Below are 6857 nucleotides of genomic sequence, written 5' to 3' on the forward strand. Positions count from 1 at the left end.
GAGGTCACTGGTCACCTCCAATTATGGTGCCACAGTCCAAGAAGAGATGCTTACAAGAAACCTATTGCAGATTTTCCCACCCAATCGCTGTTTAGGAGACTCTTTAAAAAAACAGAGTGGAGTCCCTCACCCATGTCTTCAGGGTGGCCAGAGAAAGGGAGGGTGTGACACCTGTTCATGTACTCAGTGTACAGTTCATGGTTGGGATTTTCCGAGATGCCGCTGACTTTCAAGTGGACCTGTGCTCTTAAATCATGTAGACACTCGTGAAAAGCCTAGCCTCAGGTCCCAGACTGCTATGGAGACACAAATGTCTACACACACACATCTTAGTGACTTCACATTTTTCGTTATCTAGGCTCTAATATGCCCATCAATGTGGCATCAGGGAGTGTCACACACATTCATGGATTTATTCTCCCAGCATCCAAGTGCATCATTATGCACAAGGGAAACTGAGGCAAGGGGAGATTCAACAGCATCTCCAAGACACACAGTGAATGTGTGAGAGAGCCAAGTAGAGTCTTAGACTCACAGACTTTAAGGCCAGAAGAGATCATCATGATCATCTAGTCTGACCTCCTGCACATCACAGACCAGAGAAGCTCAGCAGCCCACTCCTGTAAGAGGCCCATAACCTCTGGCTAAGTTACTAAAGTCTTCAAATCATGATTTAAAGATTTCAAGTTACACAGAATCCACCATTTACTCCAGTTAAAACCAGCAAGTGACTGACAAAAAGTCAGAGTAGATGATCACAACCGTCCTTTCTAGCCCCGGAATCTATACATTTATAAGTATCAGAGGGGTGGGCTGTGTTAGTCTGGATCTGTAAAAGCAGCAAAGAGTCCTGTGACACCTTATAGACTAACAGATGTATTGGAGCATAAGCTTTCGTGGGTGAATACCCACTTCATCGGTAAATTTTTATAAATTTATAAATTGGTAATTTATAAATCTGTAAGTTATTGGCCTCAACACAGGGGTAACTGGGTGAAATTTAGTGGCCTGTTATTTACCGGTTCTTTAGAAAGTCTTCCTAGTTTCTTTGGAAATCTCAGTCACAATGGGTCTATCTATAAACTGCTGGAAAGAATTTCCCCTACCAGAAGGCTTTGATTCAAATGAAAAGTAGCATATATAGAGACTAAGTAAGCCAGTGTTGAATCAGGCCCACAATGTTGAAATATGCCTTAAAAGAAAGAGTCCAGAGTTTCTGTGAATCAGTGCATCTCCACTGACCAGCTCAGTAAATCTAGGGTAATCAGAGACTCTGAAAAGTCCAGATAGGAGGGAGTGGGAAACATAGATGGCTGGTCACGTTCTTTGGCCTGTGTCATGAAGACTAGATCAGAGTCCCTTCTGACCTTAAAATATGACTCAAAGACCAAAAAAATATTGACCCAAACTTTTATGCAGTTGCCCTGTTTTATTATTAGATTTGCAAAGGGAAGCATGATGTAATTCCACAGGCATCTACAACAGTTAACATTGCATTTGAATTCAGATTTATTTTTCTCACTCATGCAATCATTGTTTCCCCCTTCCTTCTCCCCTCTCCCCAAATTATCCTCCATCACCTGGAAAAGAAAAATATCAGCCAAAGCATACCATACGAATACTGCTCCCTAAAGGCAGCAGCAGCAAGTATCAGTCCTAAAATTCAGTGAAATCCATGTCTGCCAAAGTTTTAGGGCAGGATTTCCAAAGAAATGTGAAGGAATTAGGTGACTCAACTTCCAATTTAGGTGATTAAATCCCTTTGGTGATTAACTCCAATGTAGGTGTTTAACTCCCTTCAACTCCTTTGAGATATCACCCTAAGTAACCCTCCAAAAGTTTCTGGAAAATCAAAGCATGGAATACAGTGCTCCTAACCCCTAAAGTCCCTTTTAAAAATCTCAATCTTATTTTACAACTGCAAAGATCAAAATTAGCTGATTGGGGAGAGGTGCCAGTCTTCCAGAATCTCCTGCTGTAGGTGACTGATAGAGATCTGTTAATTTTACAGTCTGAAGTCTTGCAAAAGCCAGAAACTTACTGACAGCCCTTCTCGGGGCCTCTTTGACCTCTTTGTTCCTCAGACTGTAGATGAGGGGGTTGACCATGTGGGTCAGGACTGTTTAGAAGACAGAAAATACCTTGTATAAGTCCTTTGAATGGTGGGCAATTGGAACCATGCAGCCAATAATCAGAGTCCCATAAAATGTTGTGACAGTGACAATGTGAGAGGAGCAGGTAGAAAATGCCTTTTGCCTCCCGGTGGTGGAAGGAATTCTCAGGATGGTGTTGATGATGCAAACGTAGGATGCCAATGTGAATAGAAATGGGACTAGTCACCTGACGCAGGAGACCATGAAAATGGTGAGTTCTAGAAACTGGGTAACAGTAGAGGATAGTTTTATGATGGGTGAGGAATCACAAAAGAAATAGTCAATTTCATTGGAGCCACAAAACTTTATTTTAGTCATTAAAATGATTACTATGGTACTGCTCAGAAAGCCACTTGTCCAGGAACAAGCCGCGAGCTGGAAACAAACACTGCCGTTCATCAGAGTGGCATAACAGAGTGGATTGCAGATCACTAGATACCAATCGTAAGACATCACTGCTAGCAGATAGTATTCTGTGGCTGCTAGGATACCAAAACAATAAAATTGTGTCATGCAGCCACTAACAGAAATGGTTCTGTCCCCCGTGAGGAGACTGGCCAGCACCCAGGGCAGGATGCTGGAGGTGTAGCAGATCTCCAAGCAGGACAAGTTCCCCAGGAGGAAGTTCATAGGGGTGTGAAGGTGCTGATCAGCCACATCTAGCACAACAATGAGGATATTTTCCAGCCATGGTCACTATGGAGATCACTAGAAACAGGAAGCAGAGAAGAATCTGAAGTTCCGGGAGATTCCCAAATCCCAGGAGGACAAATTCCTCAATGGACGTTTGATTTCTACAGTTTGCATTTGCCCTGGGATGTATCTAGGGGAAATGAAGCAAACTTGTTAATATATTTTAAAGATAAACTCAACTTTTAAGTCAATTCATTGTCAAACTAGATGAAAACTAACAAACTCTGCAATATAAGTTGAATATCGCAGTGAACTGAAATGTCATCAGTTTAATTGCAGAAATGTTCAAAAATCTATGCCCTCTCTTCATAGAATCCCCATCATTAGAGATGGTTAAGAAAAGGTTAGACAAATAGCTCTCAGGGATGGTCCAGGTTTCCTTGGTTTCCAGGTGGCCTGGACTTGAAAACTTCTTGAGCTCCCTTCCAGCCCTACAATTCTATAATTTTCTGTTACTTGATCAAGCCTCCAGGAAAGTGTCCAGGTTGCTTGGTATCAGGACTACTGTGATATGTTATTTAAGGTGTGAGTACCTATCTTCTTCACTAACAGAGCAAAGAAAAACTGTGTGTTTCTGGAAACTCCACTACACTTCAAAAAATCAGAAAACAGCTTCATTTCCCTTTGGATTAGGACTGATTAAGATTTTGTAATGGAATACTGGGGTTTGGAGTAACTGAAAGTCTTCATGGAAAGTATATGATTTTCACCAAATTTCGTCTGAAATCTGTAAACCCCAAACGTTTTTTTTTTTTTAAATATGAACATGTTTCAGTTTTGAGCAGCCTTTGGCTGAAAATATTTAGTACATTGACAAATAGGTTTGCATTCAGTTGCTGAAAATCCCAGAACATCCACTCTCCACCAAAGAAACAATTTTCAGGTTTTGGCTTTTTCAATGAAAAATGAAAAAATTTCCATGGGGATGGAGGATTAAACCCATCCAATGGGAGTCCTGATATATTAGAGAACAAAGGGGCTGCTAAAATGAGATTACACTTCTGATGCCAGGAATTAATATCACAGCACAGCCCAAGTAAAATAAAATAAAATACAGTCTAATCTGGTTCGCTGATGTTTCACTTTTTAACCTGACAAGGAAGTGTTCTTCAAATGCAGGGTTTCCACAGGATACATCGCTATCAGAGGCACAGCTGGAATTGCAGAAAATATTATAACAGATCATACAAATGTTCTGTTCTTTCTAAAATTCAGCCACAGAATTAGCTCTGATGGGGATACCTGATGTGAACACCATGAAACACAAAGATATGTTTGGTTGCACTGGTGGGAAAAATATTGTTGTTTATTTTATTCATTGTCCAGATCATCTTGTGTTTACAAAAATTTCTTAAAGCAGCTGATCTCTCTCTCTCTCTCTCTCTCTCTCTCTCTCTCTCTCTCTCTCTCTCTCTCTCAGTTTCAATATGCACAACATTTTATTAGCCCAGCACAAATGCATATTAGTAAAAATAATATCAATGGCGTCTAATTTGCTTTCAAGACTGAAATTGTATCAGTCTAAAATAATATTTTGACAGACCTTCCAGTCAAAACATCCAGACGGAAAGCACTGAATTCTATATAGGTATATGAGCCTTGCTCTCTCCTTCCTTTGCAAAGGGATTTAAAAGCTGTGGGGGGAAATTCCAGACTGGATGTTTCTATTCTCCAGCAGCAATGGTAATATTTTTGCATCTACTTTACACTCAAATTTTTAAATAGCCCAATGGACTTAGGAACCTTAGTACTATTGACTGTCAATAAGACTTAGGCGAAGGGCCAGAGTTTTAAAGGTATTGAGGTATTATAAAGGTATTTTAAATCAATAGATGTTAGGGATATAGGTGCTTTTGAAAACCACACTAGGCACCCTACATACCCTTAAAATGTGTGTCTGAGTGCCTAGGTGACTTTTGAAAATGGGATTTAGAATGTTAAGCTGCTTAGGGGTGCTTTTGAAAATTTTACCCCTAATTCCCATTTAATTTCTGTAGCAGTAGCGAGCCTAAATTCTTTAGGGCCCCATTTGAGAATCCCATGTTACGGCTTATAATGAAATTTCCTCTGCATCTTAATAATTATAAATGATTCCGTAACGAGCAATCACTAATAAGATAAATAAAAAGCCCCTGAACATTTAAACTAAAAGCCTAGAGATAAAACTAGTAAAGTTTCTTTTAAAAAACAAAACTCTAGAAGCCTATAGAATTCAATAGAGAAAAAAATAATTGCTTTAAAGTTTTTAAACCAACCTAAACGATATAAAATCTTTGCTAGGCTGGTTTAAAAATTACTCAGAGAAGTTATCATTGTCTATTCAGTGTCTTTAGCATTATCCCGTTAGGATAATGACTTTAATCATGTTCTGAAGTCCTGTTGGAGTTAATGGGTGAAATCTTAGCAAAACTCCTCTTGATTTAAATAGTCACTGAATTTGCTTAGAAAGGACTTAAAGCACATTTTTAAAGTTAAGCACATCCTTAAAGTCTATCCTGAGTTGGAGCCATAAAACATTCCCTTTTCCCTCAAAATGATTTATTAAAATCAACAATTAATTCATTTTCTCAGCAATCATATATGACAGACATTTTACTGTAGCAAGCACTGGATGAAAAATGTTGAAAGGGAAACATCAAAGTTGTCCATGAAAATATGGAATTTTGGAAAACTGGATAACCAAAATGTTTTCATTTTTTGGTATTCAGTGAAAGAATGAAAGAAAACCCCAAACTTAAACACACTGAAAAATACTTTTTGTTAAATAAATTTGGGGGAAAAATTTAAAAAAAACAATTTTAGTGAAATTTTCATTTTTGAAAAAAAGTAATTTGAAATGAAACAAATGTTGAGCAAGGATATAATGTATTCAAAACACTGAGTGAAGGCCATGTAAAAGTGGTGATATTTTATTTTGGTTTATTTTATCATATTATGTATACACATTATTATACATTAATTTTTATTTTATATCAATTATTTTTATTTAAAAAGTTAAACTGACATATATACACACATAGCAAAGTTCTGATTTCAGTTAACAAAAAATAGCCATTTTTAAAGGTATTAACGTGCATAGGGGGATTTTCAGAAACACCCTAAGGCACCAAAAACTAAAGAAAAACTAGAGAATGCTGTTGAAAAATCCAACTAGGCTCCCGATACCTTTTTAAAATCACTCCCAAAATGACCTCAAAAGTAATCACATCGGTTTCCATCTCCAAATCTGATGAACAGACATTAACAGACATTAAACTTTAGAAAATGACAGAGGAAGTTTTCCACCTCTAAGATGAGGCACCAGTCGGGGGATGAAGGGGGCAGCTTGAATTGCAGACATCAACCTTTGGACTCTGGATTCTTGCATCAGGATATGGTCCAACAAGACTATTTTCTATCCTGATTCCTTTAACCTACCTAACTCAGAATCTATATATGGAAGGAGACCCTACCCATAATGCCTGGTTTTACTGCCTTAATTGTATCATTTTGTCCTGCATCCATTCCCACACAATGTTAATGTCTCTTTGGATGCATTGTTCATCCCCCATACGAGAAGGGTAGCAAGTACCATTGGCCCGCGATGGGCACTTGAGATGAGAGGGAAGGGAAAGGGACTAGCTCATTTATGATCCCAGACGGAATAAACACCCGTGTTCCTTCCATGTGACGAAACTGCTGCTACTTCCCTCCGTGGTCGTTCCACCCCCCATGGAGCAGCAACCGACAACGCCAACACATGTCGCCCTCAGAGGAAAACTAGACACCTATTCTGAATCTCAAAGGAAAAGAAATGAAGAGAGGTAAATAAATAAATAAATAAAAAAGATGTGAACTTTGAAACTGAAATGTGGTGGGTGAGAGACCATGGGACCTGACCCGTGCGCCCAATCACAGCTGAGGAGCTTCTCAGCAGTCCGTCCCCACCCTGCCCCCCGCCCCCGCACTGTGTGTGTGTGGACAGTTTTAACAATCCCCCCCCCCCACCCCTATCGGGTACGAGTTGGGGTA

At 39.2% G+C, this 6857-nt stretch overlaps 1 pseudogene; it reads right to left on the bottom strand.

Annotated features, from left to right (window-relative positions):
- Positions 1 to 1428: 1428 nt before the first annotated feature.
- Positions 1429 to 2843, bottom strand: LOC140896732 (olfactory receptor 5V1-like; annotated as a pseudogene).
- Between the last annotated feature and the right edge of the window lie 4014 nt (positions 2844 to 6857).

Source organism: Lepidochelys kempii, chromosome 13 (genome assembly GCF_965140265.1).
Source record: "Lepidochelys kempii isolate rLepKem1 chromosome 13, rLepKem1.hap2, whole genome shotgun sequence".
In the NCBI taxonomy this organism is placed as follows: domain Eukaryota; kingdom Metazoa; phylum Chordata; order Testudines; family Cheloniidae; genus Lepidochelys; species Lepidochelys kempii.